Source organism: Cherax quadricarinatus, chromosome 14, assembly GCF_038502225.1.
Source record: "Cherax quadricarinatus isolate ZL_2023a chromosome 14, ASM3850222v1, whole genome shotgun sequence".
Lineage (NCBI taxonomy): Eukaryota > Metazoa > Arthropoda > Malacostraca > Decapoda > Parastacidae > Cherax > Cherax quadricarinatus.
The window spans coordinates 6,140,822-6,158,714 of NC_091305.1; the positions used below are offsets into that span (position 1 = coordinate 6,140,822).

Genomic DNA, 17,893 nt, shown 5'->3' on the forward strand with positions numbered 1-17,893 from the left:
TTCTTGATTTGTACAACTGAAACTGCCTGAATGACCCGCCTGCAGTCCTTAACCTTTATATTAACTAAGGCAAATAAGCTTCTTCTTCAAGAGTTTTAACTTCTCTGACAATTAAGCGTAAGTGTTGCAAGTACTGCCACGTTAAGGTCAGTCCTGCAGCTACTAGTGAAGTCGCAGCCTTGAAAACGTAATTTTATATATGATTTGTGGAACAAAAATCGTATTAAAGTTAACTAAATAATAGAATTAACATCAGAAGATGTACATAAAGGCAGTGTGCTACACCGTTATTACATCTGTAACGGGAAACAAAGTTCTTTATCACCAACTGTTTCTCCTGTAACGGAAACGGGTCAATTCCTGTAATAGTTACTCGGTTAATTCCAATATTTATTCCAAAAATTATGCGAGAGAATAAAAAATCTTCGAGAATCTTAGATTAACAAAGAAATCTAAACATTCACCTCGTATAGATGCGGTCAAAGTATTGTTTAGAAGTCTCAACTGCTGGTACTACCATTACCACTGTTATAATATATTTATGTATGGGAACCAAGACTATCCAAATTTAACGATAGAATGAAAGGATTTAGCAAACTTGAAGTTTGACCAGTACTCAAGAATCCGTTTATGGAGATCACCGTTGGATGAACCGCTATTCTAACGGTGTTGAGTAGCAGCGAGTCCCTGGTACAGTACCACTTGCATCACTGTTGCTGAGACTGACACGAACATACACCGGCGCTTCAATTTTGGAAGGTTCGTAGGTAGTGTAGTTGTGTATTCCCCCCTTTCCCTATGTGTTAACACCATGTGTCACTACAAGGTTCAGTAACCTTTATAAACTCGAGTCTCCTTCATGCACCTGTCTCGGAGAATCTGGACACCTTACAATCCTCCCTCAGGCCAATACTTTTTTTTCTTAACTGGTTTCATCAGTCGTGTGGCGGTTAGCCACCCAGGATAACCCAAGAAAGTCAGTGCGCCATCGAGGACTGTCTTATTTCCATTGGGGTCCTCAATCTTGGCCCCCAGGATGCGACCCACACCAGTTGACTAACACCTAGGTACCTACTTGCTGCTAGGTGAACAGGACAACAGGTGTAAGGAAACGAGTCGAAATGTTTCTACCCCGCCGGGAATCGAACCCGGGCCCTCCGTGTGTGAAGCGGGAGCTTTGCCACCCGGTCACGGCCAATTATCTATGAACACTGAAGGAATTACTTTATTTTCACTGTCACATTAAAGTATTTTACAAATTTCTTTTAAAATGTATATTGCAATCGTCTCGTGTAATAAGTAGAAAGATATTCACGTGAGGGAATAGAGAGAGAGAGAAAGTTTAGTTGTGCTGTTAATGGGTAACTGGTTCCATTACTACTGATATTATTCTCTGTTTAAACGTATAGTAGCGTGAGTACCGTGTGTCAGGTAATAGTTACACCTTCCCATCAGTGTGGCCACCGCCTCTAGTGTGGCCACTGCCTCTGGTGTGGCCACTGCCTCTGGTGTGGCCACTGCCTCTAGTGTGGCCACTGCCTCTAGTGTGGCCACTGCCTCTAGTGTGGCCACCGCCTCTGGTGTGGCCACCGCCTCTGGTGTGGCCACCGCCTCTGGTGTGGCCACCGCCTCTGGTGTGGCCACCGCCTCTGGTGTGGCCACCGCCTCTGGTGTGGCCACCGCCTCTGGTGTGGCCACCGCCTCTGGTGTGGCCACCGCCTCTGATATGGCCACCGCCTCTGGTGTGGCCACCGCCTCTGATATGGCCACTGCCTCTGGTGTGGCCACCGCCTCTGATATGGCCACAAGTTTCGAAAATTTAATCTGCAAGTTCTTTACACTAGTGTACTTAGTGTCTATAAATTACCTTCTATTAATCTAAATTATAAATTCACTAAATTTAATGCATAAATTATTGTTGAATTTATAAATGGCTTCCCTTTTCTAGGGTAATTTTCAAAGAATCTCAAATATAAGATATTTCACTTTTTTTTTTTCTTGTAATTAAGTCTTGCTGAGTGTGTGTACCCGACTGTTGCTGCAGGATTTATGTTAAGAAAATGTGTGTATACATGCATATGTATGCGTGTATATGTATGTATATATGTACGTATCGGTATATGTACGGGGTGTGTATTGTGGAAGTCAGAGGTGTTTGTGTCTGTATGGGCGAAACCTCGTCAAAGTTCCATGAAATTGCATTTTTACTAGTGTCAGTGTTTCGCACACTTACTCGTTCTTCTGATACATTACATTTTAAATTGTCAATTAACTTATGACCATGATTAATCACTTACTCCAAAAATAGTGTTCCTGCCCTGTTTTATGTATTTACATAATGGGTAGACTGGGGAAGGTTAGACTGGATGGTGCTGGAGGTTAGTGATGGGGGCTGTGATGGAGAGCCAAGGTAGAGGAGAGATAGCTGAGGGTGTTTTGTTGGTGATGGGGGTAGAAGTATGGTACCGGGAGGGGAGTGGGTCGTGATGTGGGTTGGTGGGGTGGGACGTGTGACCTACATCCTGGAGGTGGGTAGGGGATGGAGAGTAGGTTGATGGTGGGTGAGTTGGGGAAGGAGGGAGGGTTGATGGTGGGTGGGGAAGACATAGTCTGTCTCTTCTCTGCACATCCCTCTATTTCGGAAATTACTGTTGGTCATCCCGAGAGAAATTGTAAGGTCTGACACCTCCTCCTCCATGCATTACTGTCACAAAAATTGTCAGTCGGTCGGTAAGTAGGCAGTCTGTTTCTCTCTTCTTACTCTTCGCTCACTCATATTCATGATAGCGAGTGCATCACTTTTTCTCACACGGCGAGACTTGAATTTGTCCAGTGGTTACTACGTAGCTCTGAATTAGTCGCTGGGGGGGGGGATGGTACATCACACCCAAAACAGATGTTGATGCGATGGCGTTGCTTAGAACTGGGCCAGTTTCTGTTGTAAACACTGGCGGCAGTAAATCAACTGATGGTGGGGGATATGCAGTTGCTTTTCCAATGTGCAGAGCAGCGACTCGTACCTACCGGATTTGTCTCGAATTTTCTCGGTAGGAATTAAATGCACATCTTGCAGACACCATCCACCTTGCTTCTCTTCAAGTTTATTTTAATGTAGTTTACCAGTTCATTGCAAGATTACTCCTAGTATAATGACAGTGCCGGATTTAGATGGAGAGGCCCTAGGCTATGCCACTAATGAGGCGCCTCCTAGTACCCAAGCCTCACCACTAGAGAATGATGTAAACAAGATTCAGTCAAGACGAGGATAATGACGGGTGTTTGAAATTCCGCAATTCACAGTTCCTCCTCCTAGGGGACATATGTTATTGTTGAATATATCGTAGTGATTGGGAAACAAAGAATAAATGTTAAAATTAACACTGTGAAAAGCTTTTGCAGTAACCGAACATCTGGGTTATGCTTCCATCAACAGTTCAACACACTGCTATATTTCTTGCTTAGATACTGTCAGATTAACAATAAAAGAAAACATTTATGCAACATCACTGTATACAACGGCTCTTCTTAAATTGTGCATCTAATAAAGGAATAAACGATTCTATCCTAAACTTTTGGAGAGAGTTCATCTAAGGCATCAGGACCAGGTGCACTTCCGTCATTTCTTGCCGTTCCCTTACTCTTTGAGACGGTTCCATAGTTAACATTTGTCAAGGTGGCTTTTGCTTGTTGCTCAACCTTATCAAAATCTTCTCTAACTTTGCTTAAAAAAAATCATGAAGTGAACTGTACAAACATGCAAAAGCACTTAATAACAGTTCTGATTTCCGGGTGGCCTTGGTGACCATGTGAAAATGGCTTGGCACACAGGTCCAAAAAGCAGCATAAATGCATATCCAGTTCTTCATTTTTCCGTAAAACATTGTTAACTTGAAGCCTGGTATCAGTCTTCTCATAAACATCAGAGTACAAATGACTGAGAACGTCAGTGACAGCATTGTAACTTTCCAAAATAGCTTCTGTGGCTTCTGCATGTGCTTCCCACCTAGTGTCTGATAAACATTGAGGCACTTTTGACTGCGGTTGCAAAAAATATTTTGGAACTGCCAATCTCTTTGTAGAGCCCGAAAAGAAGGTATAAATTTCTTTGATAATGCCTAAATAGTTCATTGGATCAAGGCAGCAATTAATAACCGAACGGCCCACCAAATTTAAAGTGACGAGCGCATGGAATAAATATTGTAATTTTTTTTTTTTTTCCAGATTATTTTTTGCTGCACACCGTTGTATCTAGCAGCCATGTTGGCAGCATCGTCGTAAGACTGACCTCGGTATTTTCTAAAGTCAATTTCAAGTTCAGCTGTGAGATAGTTAAACTAAGTTAGTCATGCTTTCTCCTGAGTGGTCTTTTAGCTCAAGGAAAGTTAAAAATATCTCTCTTGATAAACCCTCTTCGGGTGACACACATCTGATAAAGTCAACTGATTAGTATGTGAAATGTCACGGGTGGAACCTACTGACAAGCTGAAATATCCAGCCTTTTTTACGTCGACCAGAATTGCATCATTAACTGTTTTTTTACCATGAGCTGGATCATTTCCTCACATACAGTTTTACACAAATGAGAGGGATTTCCTGATCCGGAATTTCCATACCGATTGATATGAAGATCACCGTAGTCTTCTTGACTACTGTGCTCGTCACCAACTCCAGGGCTGAGGGACCGATTTCCTCATTTTTTTTTTATCTAATTCTACATTCTTCACATTGTCCTTGTTTCGCCATCCAGTGACTATCAATACGTCTACAAATAAAGATACCCAGATGTTGCACGTGTCTAATTCTTCACATAGGAACATTTATTTACTAATGTGGACTTCTGTTTAGTCAACGTTTTTCTTGAAAACATTGTTGAAATCTCTGAATAACTGAAGTCTAGAGAAAAACTGTGAAGCAATACCGCGGGGTACACAACAGTTGTTGCGCTGCGGCCAAGTTCAAGGTTGGTGAGTGACTCTCATCAGACCTGCAAACTTGTTCATCACTAAATTCAAACCTGCGAAGCTATGACATACCTCTCCCTTCCCTTCCCAAACAGTCCCTCCCGTCACCCCACCCTCCCCGTCCCCCTCACTTTGATAAGTTTAGCAAATTATATCAAGCGGTTCGATGACTGGAGATGAGCAGAGATCCTTCTGCAGCTCAAATAGGCTGTGACCCAAACCTATATCTCTGTAATCTTCTGACTACCACCCACACCATGGATATGGTGTGACTACCACCCACACCATGGATATGGTGTGACTACCACCCACACCATGGATATGGTGTGACTACCACCCACACCATGGATATGGTGTGACTACCACCCACACCATGGATATGGTGTGACTACCACCCACACCATGGATATGGTGTGACTACCACCCACACCATGGATATGGTGTGACTACCACCCACACCATGGATATGGTGTGACTACCACCCACACCATGGATATGGTGTGACTACCACCCACACCATGGATATGGTGTGACTACCACCCACACCATGGATATGGTGTGACTACCACCCACACCATGGGTATGGTGTGACTACCACCCACACCATGGGTATGGGCTGCATAATAAAAATATTAAACTAAACTCATGGAGGCTATAAGAATTGTATAAGACAAGACATTCTTGTTCGGAAAAAAAAGTAGATAGGAACTCTTGAGACTGGGGAGGGAGGGTGGTTGTAAAAAAGAACTGGGGTTTTGAGGTTGAAATGAATAAGGCAAGGCAAATATTAAAGAAACTGCCTTTCCAAGAGTACGTATGATCAACTTAGCAAGTCTACAATACATCCAGTTGAGGTAGAGGCCATAAGTAGATTATTATAGCACATAAATCTATTGCGAAGAATTATTAACTCAGTACAACCAATGAATGCGGCTTATTTCCCCTGGGGTCATTTCTTGCCTCCTCCAGCGCTGTATAGCCCTTGTGGTTTAGCGCTTCTTTTGTATTATAATAATCTTGCCTCCTCCCTCAGGATGCCACCCACAACACTCTACTAACTCCCAAGTATTTATAGTGCTGAGTAACAGGGAGAGTAGAGTGCATCACTGGCTACTGAATCACTGGCCTCCTCCTCCTCCTCCTCCTCCTCCTCCTTGATTCGCCGGCATTCTCCCGGCCCGGGTCTTTTCCAGATGGCGACCCGGCCTTGGCTCCCTGTCTAGGGAGTGTCTAAGACCTACGTCTCCCATGGAAGGAAGTACAAGTACCTCATCTTCTGGGATCTACTGTCCCCAGTCCTAGCCCCATTCCCCGCCCTCACGGGGCTCGTAGGCAGAAGTTAGGCCTCTGGTCTGCCATCTTCCCAACCCCAGGAGGGCTCGTGCCCACTACATCACTGACCACTGCATCACTGACCACTGCATCACTGACCACTGCATCACTGACCACTGCATCACTGACCACTGCATCACTGACCACTGCATCACTGACCACTACATCACTGACCACTGCATCACTGACCACTGCATCATTGACCACTGCATCAATGACACTTAGCTATGGTGATGCACAGGTGTTGATATTATTATTATAATCAAGGGGGAAGCGCTAAACCCGGAGGATTATACAGCGCCTGGGGGGGGGATGTGGAAGGCATTCAGGCTTAATTCGGGGAACTGGAGCACAGATCCAATTCTCTAAATCAAGAGCCCCTCACCAACATCAAGGAACCTTCCTTGAGGGGACAGGTGTTGATAAATGACACACTTGTACAACATTTGTGTATATTCTGGAAACAGTTTCTCCACACAGTGACTTCTTCAGTCTTTCTCTGCACTGGATACAAGCCGTCACTGGACACAAGCCGTCACTGGCTGGAAAAATATTTGCAGAAAAAAAAAAAGATTCCCAATTACACAATTGTCTTGTTTATTAACTTGTTTGTTTTGTGAAGAGTTGTTCACTTCACAGGTGTTGTTGAGGTAATATAACATTTTGTAAGTGTCTAGTGTAGTTGTCTAACACGCGTGGCGGCTCCTCCCAGCCTGCTTCCTGGTTCCTCCCAGCCTGCTTCCTGGTTCCTCCCAGCCTGCTTCCTGGTTCCTCCCAGCCTGCTTCCTGGTTCCTCCCAGCCTGCTTCCTGGTTCCTCCCAGCCTGCTTCCTGGTTCCTCCCAGCCTGCTTCCTGGTTCCTCCCAGCCTGCTTCCTGGTTCCTCCCAGCCTGCTTCCTGCTTCCTCCCAGCCTGGTTTCTGGTTCCTCCCAGCCTGGTTTCTGGTTCCTCCCAGCCTGGTTCCTGATTCCTCCCAGCCTGCTTCGTGGTTCCTCCCAGCCTGCTTCGTGGTTCCTCCCAGCCTGCTTTGTGGTTCCTCCCAGCCTGCTTCCTGGTTCCTCCCAGCCTGCTTCCTGGTTCCTCCCAGCCTGCTTCCTGGTTCCTCCCAGCCTGCTTCCTGGTTCCTCCCGGCCTGCTTCTTGGCTCCTCCCTGGCTCCTCCCAGCCTGCTCCCAGCCTGCTCCCAGGCTTCTCCCTGGCTCCTCCCAGCCTGCTCCCAGGCTTCTCCTTGGCTCCTCCCAGCCTGCTCCCAGGCTTCTCCCAGCCTGTCCCCAGGCTCCTCCCAGACTGCTCCCAGGCTCCTCCCAGGCTCTCACAACTGCTCATAATTAAGTCCCGTTATAAGCGTCTTAACTGGGTGCTCGTTATATAGCAACACCATACCCCGTAGTTGCCATCTGTTTATATTATCTTTATTACCTCAAAAAAATATGTTTTAGTTACATTAATGGTAAACAAACTTAGCAAGCAAATGAATAAGACGCAGGTCAACATTTGGACGTCTTTCTGGAGACCACCAGCCAGGGTGTCCGTCAGTCCAGTACACAAGGACGTTAGTGGAAACAAGTCGGTAACATTTTTGTTTTATCCTGGATAGTTTGCATTGTATGTTAAATGTAATTATGTTTATTTGTACCTTAATAAGGTAGTTTGCTTAAAAGTTTCTGTAGACGGTGGAAAACTTCCAGTCTGAAGTTATGAGGTGTCGGTTGTTCTTCTATATGGTAGCTGGATCGCTGGCGCACTTGGCTCAAACACTGAGGTCCGAAGTTCGAATTTCCGGTACGGCTGGAAAATACTAGGAAGTGTTTCCATAAGACACCTGGTGTCCCTGTTTACCCATCGGTATAAAATTGTGTACCTGGGTGTTAGTCGACTGGTGTGGGTCGCATCCTGGGACAAAGGTGACCTAAATTTGTCGGAAATGCTCAGCATAACGAGCAGCTTTCTATATAGTAGTATGTAACATTCATTGACAACTGGGACCTCTTCTATGGCAGAAATGACATGTATGCCAGGGATGGGGTTCACTTGTCTAGGTCTGGGGTGGTAGCACTGGCAACTGCAGTGGAGGGAGAAGTTAGGACTTTAAACTAGGAATAGTTAGTGGTATGGGTTTTGGCAGGAAAACAGTGAAGTCCCAGTGTAGTAATATTACGAGTTCTAGGGGAACTAGTAATAAGCAGAACGAGGTAGATATTGAAAAGCCAGGGACTTTGGGTGATAAGGACAGTAATAGGTTTAGTAGAAAAACAGAAATGAGCAGGAAGGGTAAAGAGAAAGGAGTCTTTCAATGTTTATTATGCTAATTGCCGTAGTGCTAGGAATAAGATGGACGACTTGAGATTAGTTGCTAGTGCAGGTAACATTGATGTATTTGCCTTAACTGAGACGTGGTTTAATTCAAAAAGTCGGGACATGCCTGCGGAATGTCATATTCAGGGTTTTAAATTGTTCCAAGTAGATAGAAGTATCGGGAAGGGGGGTGGGGTGGCATTGTATGTCCGAGATCGCTTGAACTGTTGCATAAAAATGGGTATTAAGTCTGAAGTAACACAGTCTGTTTGGATAGAATTTTCAGAGGGGCATGAAAAACTGATTTTAGGAGTGATATACCGTCCCCCAAACTTAGATAGGGACCAAGGGAGACTACTATGGGAGGAAATTGTTAAGGCCACAAGGCACGATAATGTAGTAATTCTAGGAGACTTTAACTTTAGTCATATTGATTGGAATTTCTTGACTGGGAATTTAGAATCATACGACTTCTTAGAAGTAGTTCAGGATTGTTTTTTGAAGCAGTTTGTGACAGAACCTACAAGGGGAAATAACCTGCTTGACTTAGTTATGGCAAACAATGAATCCCTTGTTAATAATTTAGAAATTTCAGAGGAACTGGGTGCTAGCGACCACAAATCAATTACATTTAGCATTGAATGGAAGTACGATAGTAGCGATAACTCAGTAACAGTCCCAGATTTTCGCTTAGCAGATTACGATGGGCTTAGAGAACACTTATCATCTGTTGACTGGGGTAACGAAGTGAGCTATCAATATGACAGTTTTCTGAACACTATACATGCTGCTCAAAGAACGTTTATCCCATATAAAGAAATTAGATCAAATAGAAATGACCCAAAATGGATGAATAATAGGCTCAAATATCTATTAGGGCATAAGAAAGGAATTTATAGGCGTATCAAAAGAGGTGAGGGTCATCTTATGAATCAGTATATTGACATTAAGAGGGACATTAAAAAGGGGGTAAGAAAAGCTAAAAGGGACTATGAAATTAAAGTTGCTAGGGATTCTAAAACTAACCCAAAAAGTTTTTTCCAGGTCTATAGAACAAAAGTTAGAGATAAGATAGGTCCCCTTAAAAATAACTATGGGCACCTTACTGACAAAGAGAATGAAATGTGCTCGATTTTTAATAATTATTTTCTCTCAGTTTTTACACAGGAAGACACTAACAATATTCCAGTAATTAATTTTTATAGTGGGCTAGAAGAAGATAAATTATGTAACATCACAGTCACTAGTGAAATGGTTGTGAAGCAGATAAACAGACTGAAGCAAAATAAGTCGCCGGGTCCTGATGAGGTTTTTTCAAGGGTTCTTAAGGAATGCAAAATGGAACTCTGTGAACCATTAACTAATATTTTTAATTTATCTCTTCAGACAGGTGTAGTGTCTGATATGTGGAAGATGGCTAATGTAATTCCTATTTTTAAAACAGGGGACAAGTCGTTACCGTCAAATTACCGCCCAATAAGCCTGACCTCGATTGTAGGCAAATTACTAGAGTCAATTATAGCTGAGATTATAAGAAGCCATCTCGATAAGCATAGCTTGATTAATGATACTCAGCATGGATTCACAAGAGGCCGGTCTTGTCTAACTAATTTATTAACTTTCTTCAGTAAAGCTTTTGAGGCTGTTGACCACGATAAAGAATTTGATATTATTTACTTAGATTTTAGTAAGGCTTTTGATAGAGTTCCGCACCAAAGACTGTTAAAGAAAGTGGCAGCTCATGGCACTGGGGGAAAAGTGCTCTCGTGGATCGAGTCATGGCTCACTGACAGGAAGCAGAGAGTGTCCATAAATGGGGTTAAATCCGAGTGGGGATCTGTAACAAGTGGCGTTCCACAGGGATCAGTCTTGGGCCCGTTGTTGTTGATAATATATATCAATGATCTTGATGAGGGAATTACTAGTGATATGAGCAAATTCGCCGATGACACAAAGATAGGTAGGATAATTGATTCAAACGTAGATGTTATGGAACTTCAGGAGGATTTAAACAAACTATTCTTGGTCAGAAAAGTGGCAGATGCAGTTCAGTGTAGATAAATGCAAGGTTCTGAAGCTTGGGAGTGCCCATAACCCTAGTACTTATAAGAACATAAGAACATAAGAATGTAGGAACACTGCAGAAGGCCTACTGGCCCATACGAGGCAGGTCCTTATCAAGACGACATCTACCTAAAGCTACTCAAGAAACAACTCCTGCACCCCCCAACACCAATCAAACCCAGCCCCTCCCACTCATATATTTGTCCAGTCTCTTCTTAAAGCTATCCAAGGTCCTAGCCTCTATCACCCCACTGGGAAGACTGTTCCACGCATCTACAACTCTGTTAGAAAACCAGTACTTACCTATGTCCTTTCTAAATCTAAATTTATCCAACTTAAATCCATTATTCCTGGTTCTTACCTGGTTCGACACCCTCAGTACTTTATTAATGTCTCCCTTGTTTATGCCCGTCATCCACTTATACACTTCAATGATATCTCCCCTCATTCTACGCCTCTCCAGAGAGTGGAGATTTAAGGCTTTAAGTCTATCTTCATACGGGAGGTTCCTTACACAGTAAATCATTTTAGTCATTCTTCTCTGTATGTTCTCTAATGAGTCTATGTCCATCCTGTAGTAAGGGGACCAAAACTGAGCAGCATAATCTAAATGAGGCCTCACTAGTGATGTATAGAGCTGTAAAATAACTTTTGGACTTCTGTTACTTATACTTCTTGAGATAAATCCAAGTAATCTGTTGGCCTTGTTGCGCACACTGAGGCACTGCTGTCTTGGCTTTAGATTTCTGCTTACCATGACTCCCAAGTCTTTTTCACATTCTGTATGACCAAGCTCTACTTCACCTAGATTATAGCTTCGAGGGTTATTTTCATTACCAAGGGCAAGTACCTTACACTTATCCACATTAAACTTCATCTGCCATTTCTCAGACCAAGACATTAGTTTGTTCAAATCGTCCTGGAGTTCATTGATATCCTCCTCAGAGTGAATTATACGGCCTATCTGTATCATCAGCAAACTTACTCATGTCACTAGTAATCCCTTCATCAAGGTCATTAATGTAAATTATGAACAAGAGAGGGCCCAAAACTGATCCTTGTGGAACGCCACTAGTGACTAATCCCCATTCAGATTTCACTCCATTAATGGTAACTCTCTGCTTTCTATTGGTAAGCCATGCCTCAATCCATGCTAGAACTTTACCTCCTATACCATGAGCTGCCACTTTTCTCAAGAGTCTCTTGTGAGGTACTCTGTCGAAGGCTTTACTAAAATCCAAATAAACAATATCATATTCCTTATCACTGTCAACTGCCTCAAATGTTCTATTGAAGAACGTCAGTAAGTTTGTCAGGCAGGAACGACCTCTCGTGAATCCATGCTGAGATTCATTTATCAAGTTATGCTCTTCAAGGTGACTTCTGATAATGTCAGCTATAATTGATTCTAATAACTTGCCCACTATAGATGTCAGGCTTATTGGACGGTAATTTGAAGGAGTGGACTTATCCCCTGATTTGAATGTAGAAACCACATTAGCCATCCTCCACATCTCTGGCACAACACTGGTAAGGATGGACGCATTGAATACACTCGTTAATGGCTGACTAAGCTCCATCTTGCATTCCTTAAGTACCCTTGAAAACAACTCATCGGGTCCCGGGGACTTATTTTGTTTCAGTTTGTCTATCTGTTTAATAACCATGTCCCTCGTGACAGTAATATTAGTTAACTTGAATTCATCAGGAACTAAATAATTGTTAATTACTGGAATCTCATGTACATCTTCCTGTGTAAAAACTGACAAAAAATAGTCATTAAATAAGGAACACATTTCCAGTTCATTATCCGTCAGCTGTCCATTCCCAGATTTCAGAGGTCCTACTTTTTCCTTCACCTTCGTCCTATACACTTGAAAGAACCCCTTTGGATTAGTCTTTGATTCATTAGCAACTCTAATTTCATAGTCACGTTTAGCCTTTCTAATCGCTTTTTTTACTTCTCTTTTAAGCTGAACATATTGGTCAGTAAGGTTAACCTCTCCTCTTCTGATGCGCTTATAAATTCCCCTTTTCTCCCCTAATAGATGCTTTAGCCTCCTGTTAACCCATTTGGGATCGTTATTATTAGACCTAATTTCTCTCTGGGGAATGTATATACTCTGGGCACTGTGTACATTATTAAGAAAACAATCATAAAAGCAGATCCCTTCATATTCATAAGTATGATTATTGTCAATAAAATCATTAGCTAGATAACCCCAATCAAGATTAGACAGATGTTCCCTAAGTCCATTATAATCGGCAGAACGAAAATCGGGGATTTTTACTGTATTATCATTATTCTTGCATTCCCAATTAATGCTAAAGGTGATGGATTTGTGATCACTTGCGCCAAGCTCTTCAGTGATCTCCAGATTATTCACGAGTGTTTCCTTATTTGACAAGACTAGGTCTAGCAAATTATTACCCCTGGTAGGTTCAGTTACACTCTGTTTCAGAAAACAGTCCTGAACTGTTTCCATGAAGTCACTGGACTCTAGATTACCTGTCAAAGAATTCCAGTCAATTTGGCTAAAGTTAAAGTCCCCTACTATGACTACGTTACTGTGTACAGAAGCCCTAACAATTTCGTCCCAAAGAAGTCTCCCTCTATCGTGATCCAAGCCTGGAGGTCGGTATATTACACCTAGAATTAGTTTTTCTTGACCCTCCACGAACTCTACCCAAACAGACTCTGTTACTGCTCCATCTATTTTTATACCTGTTTTTATGCAACAATTAATATTTTCTCGAACATACAATGCAACTCCTCCCCCCTTCCCATTACATCTATCCACATTGAATAACTTAAATCCCTGAATATTACACTCAACAGTCATATCCCGACTCTTTAAATCATACCACGTTTCAGTTAATGCAATGATATCAAAGTTCCCAGCACACGCTACCAAACGTAGTTCATTAATTTTATTTCTTGCACTTCGACTGTTAGCATAAAATACCATCATATGTTTTTTATTCTGCACATTTTTCCTATTCATCTTTGTTTTTACACAATTTCTGAAATTATCATTACCCAGAGTTACTCCATGACAGTTACTATTAAGATTCTTAATATCAGAGCATAAGTCAATATATCTATACTCATTATTAATCATTTCTAAACCCATACCTCTAACTAATCCTAGTTTAAAGTCCTAACAACCCCCTCAACTGAGTTAGCAAGAAAACCCACACCTGCCCTGGATAAGTGAACCCCATCCCTGGCATACATGTCATTTCGGCCATAGAAGTTGTCCCAGTTGTCAATGAATGGTACTGCATTATCCTTACAGTGTTTATCCAGCCAACAATTAATACCAATTGCTCTGGACAACCATTCATTACCAACACCTCTTCTTGGCAAAATGCCACATATAACAGGGCGCCCCCCCTTCTTCCTAATCATGTCTATAGCTGTCCTGAACTTTCTAACTAAATCCTCACTTCTACGCTTGCCTACATCATTGCCTCCAGCACTGAGGCAAATAATAGGATTGATCCCATTACCGTTCATGATGTTGTCAAGCCGGCTAACAATGTCCTCCATCCCAGCCCCAGGAAAGCATACCCTTTGTCTCCTACTCCTGTCCTTCAAGCAGAATGCCCAATCCATGTATCTAACCTGGCTATCCCCAACAACAACAATATTCTTACCTTCCTTGTTGTCGTTCGTCGTGACGATCCCAGTAGTAGACTCACATTCGTCGGGTAGCACCGAGAATGCGTTGGAGGTTTCCACGGGAGTTTCCACAGCAGTCTCTTTCTTCTTCATCGTTTCTGGCTTTCCATTCGTCTTCTTGATCGTCAACTTCGTCGTCCCCTGCTGTCCAACCACTGACCACGATCCCTTCTTGACCTGAGGACTCGAAACAGGAGGACTACTACGAATCCTCTTGTTTTCCTCGGTCAATCGCCGTATCTCCATCTTCGCTGCCCTCAATTCTTCCTTAAGTTGCTGGTAAAGTTGCTCGATGGAGGGCATCTTGGTTCAGTCCACGGGAGCAAACAAGACACTTCTTCACAAAGTTAAGTACAGGTCATACAGGTCATACAGATTGCGAAAAGGACTTGGGGGTTATGGTGAGCAGCAACTTTAAGCCAAGACAGCAATGCCTAAGCGTACGTAATAAGGCAAATAGATTACTGGGATTTATATCAAGATGTGTAAGCAACAGAAGTCCAGAGGTCATACTGCAGCTTTATACATCATTAGTAAGGCCTCACCTAGATTATGCAGCTCAATTCTGGTCTCCATATTACAGAATGGACATAAATTCGTTAGAAAACATTCAGCGTAGGATGACTAAATTAATACATAGCATTAAAAATCTTCCTTATGAAGAAAGATTGAAGACTCTTAAGTTACATTCACTTGTTATACGAAGAATGAGGGGAGACCTGATCGAAGTGTATAAGTGGAAGATAGGTATTAATAAAGGGGATATTAACAAGGTCTTGAGGATCTCTCTCCAAGAGAGAACCCGCAGTAATGGATTTAAATTAGATAAGTTTAGATTTAGAAAGGACATAGGAAAGTATTGGTTTGGAAATAGGGTAGTTGATGAGTGGAAGAGTCTACCTAGTTGGGTTATTGAGGCTAGGACTTTGGGTAGTTTCAAATTTAGGTTGGATAAGTACATGAGTGGGAGGGGTTGGATTTGAGTGGGACTTGCACATCAGAGCTTATTTCTTGGGTGGGATTGAAAACTGGGTTGGGCAAATGTTTTGTTAGTGGAATGAATTGTAAAGGACCTGCCTAGTATGAGCCAACAGGCCTCCTGCAGTGTTCCTCCTTTCTTATGTTCTTATGTTATTGATGTCAGCTATGGTCTATATACCTTGTACATGTACTGGTAGAAATAAAGATATTATTATTATTATTATTATTATTATTATTATTATTATTATCGATGACACTTCTCCACGGTGAAGGCATCACTGTCCAGACTTTTATATCAGTCTTGTTCTCCACTTGCACTATTGTATCGATAGAATCAATGGTTCTTAAATATCCCGGTGTTGCTGTTATATTGCTCAGAGTGTCACATTTTAACAATGGATAACATTGTTAAAAACTCAAGATTGTGTCAGAGTTGGTGGGAGAAAGTCTCAGGCAGGATGTCTGCTCTCTCTTATTAGTACCTTAATCCTCTCCACCAGGATACCACCCACACCTGTCGTATTGCTCCCAGGTACCTAATTACCTGAACATTAAAATGGTATAAAATGCCGACAGATTGTTAGGTAAGACACATATGCAACAGTTATGTATCTTTATTTTGAAACGGAAGATATTTGAAGACGATGTAATCAGTCCATCACCCTTAAAGTTTTGAGGTGGTCAGTCTCTCAGTCTGGAGAAGAGCATTGTTCCGTTGTCTGAAACAATATGAAGTTGAAGTGACAGAATCGGGCCTTATATAGTGCCAGGAGGTGAGACGTAGGTTGATTTGGGAGGGCAGGTCCTTCTCAAACCCCGCCGTTCTCACTAGTAGAGGTAGTCGAAGTAGATGGTCTGTACCAAGATACCCTTGTGTTGCAGTGTCTGACAGAATGAACATTAAAATGGTATAAAATACCGACAGATTGTTAGGTAAGACACATATGCAACAGTTATGTATCTTTATTTTGAAACGTTTCAAACCATTCATCACAACACAAGGGTATCTTGGTACAGACCATCTACTTCGACTACCTCTACTAGTGAGAACGGCTGGGTTTGAGAAGGACCTGCCCTCCCAAATCAACCTACGTCTCACCTCCTGGCACTATATAAGGCCCGATTCTGTCACTTCAACTTCATATTGTTTCAGACAACGGAACAATGCTCTTCTCCAGACTGAGGGACTGACCACCTCAAAACTTTAAGGGTGATGGACTGATTACATCGTCTTCAAATATCATCTGCTTCTATCAACTTTTCTGTACTCGACTGAAGAAGCCTACTGTGTAGGCGAAACGTTTCATAATAAAGATACATAACTGTTGCATATGTGTCTTACCTAACAACCTAATTACCTGCTGGGTGAACAGGGGTAGCAGGTGTAAGGAAACACCTGAGGTTTGATCCTCTTCCGAGGATCATGTCTCAGTCCCTTAGCACGAGCCTCAGCCACCTAGGTCTACATAATTCAATATATAAAGCAAATTTTTAAAGTTTAATATATGCTAGGCCTAAAAACTTGTTTTTACTTAGTTTACCTTTGGAAACAAACCAAATAGGAAATGTAATTATGCTTCATTTAGAGAACAATTATTCTGTTAGTGTCAAAGTTGCGTCACGGAAACGTAAACAGGAACCTGTTTCTTTTTTTAGGTTTAGAATTATCGTACACTGCACTAAGTTGTTTGAGTGTAGAAGACAGTGTTGCTGGAGGCTGTGACGACAGTACAGTGTTGCTGGAGGTAGTGACGACAGTACAGTGTTGCTGGAGGCTGTGACGACAGTACAGTGTTGCTGGAGGTAGTGACGACAGTACAGTGTTGCTGGAGGCTGTGACGACAGTACAGTGTTGCTGGAGGCTGTGACGACAGTACAGTGTTGCTGGAGGCTGTGACGACAGTACAGTGTTGCTGGAGGCTGTGACGACAGTACAGTGTTGCTGGAGGCTGTGACGACAGTACAGTGTTGCTGGAGGCTGTGACGACAGTACAGTGTTGCTGGAGGCTGTGACGACAGTACAGTGTTGCTGGAGGCTGTGACGACAGTACAGTGTTGCTGGAGGCTGTGACGACAGTACAGTGTTGCTGGAGGCTGTGACGACAGTACAGTGTTGCTGGAGGCTGTGACGACAGTACAGTGTTGCTGGAGGCTGTGACGACAGTACAGTGTTGCTGGAGGCTGTGACGACAGTACAGTGTTGCTGGAGGCTGTGACGACAGTACAGTGTTGCTGGAGGCTGTGACGACAGTACAGTGTTGCTGGAGGCTGTGACGACAGTACAGTGTTGCTGGAGGCTGTGACGACAGTACAGTGTTGCTGGAGGCTGTGACGACAGTACAGTGTTGCTGGAGGCTGTGACGACAGTACAGTGTTGCTGGAGGCTGTGACGACAGTACAGTGTTGCTGGAGGCTGTGACGACAGTACAGTGTTGCTGGAGGCTGTGACGACAGTACAGTGTTGCTGGAGGCTGTGACGACAGTACAGTGTTGCTGGAGGCTGTGACGACAGTACAGTGTTGCTGGAGGCTGTGACGACAGTACAGTGTTGCTGGAGGCTGTGACGACAGTACAGTG

The 17,893-nt window shown here is 42.9% G+C and overlaps 1 protein-coding gene across 10 annotated transcripts in view; it reads left to right on the top strand.

The window, feature by feature from the left end:
- LOC128695704 (carboxypeptidase D) overlaps positions 1-17,893 on the top strand; it is a 246,567-nt gene that overhangs the window by 121,691 nt on the left and 106,983 nt on the right. The window contains exon 1 of one of the 10 annotated variants that reach the window (XM_070084806.1): positions 642-759. The exons of the other annotated variants lie outside the window; for them this stretch is intronic. The gene's annotated coding sequence lies outside the window, so the exon portion shown is untranslated. Of the gene's footprint in view, positions 1-641; positions 760-17,893 lie in introns of those variants that run through there. 10 annotated transcript variants of the gene reach the window in all.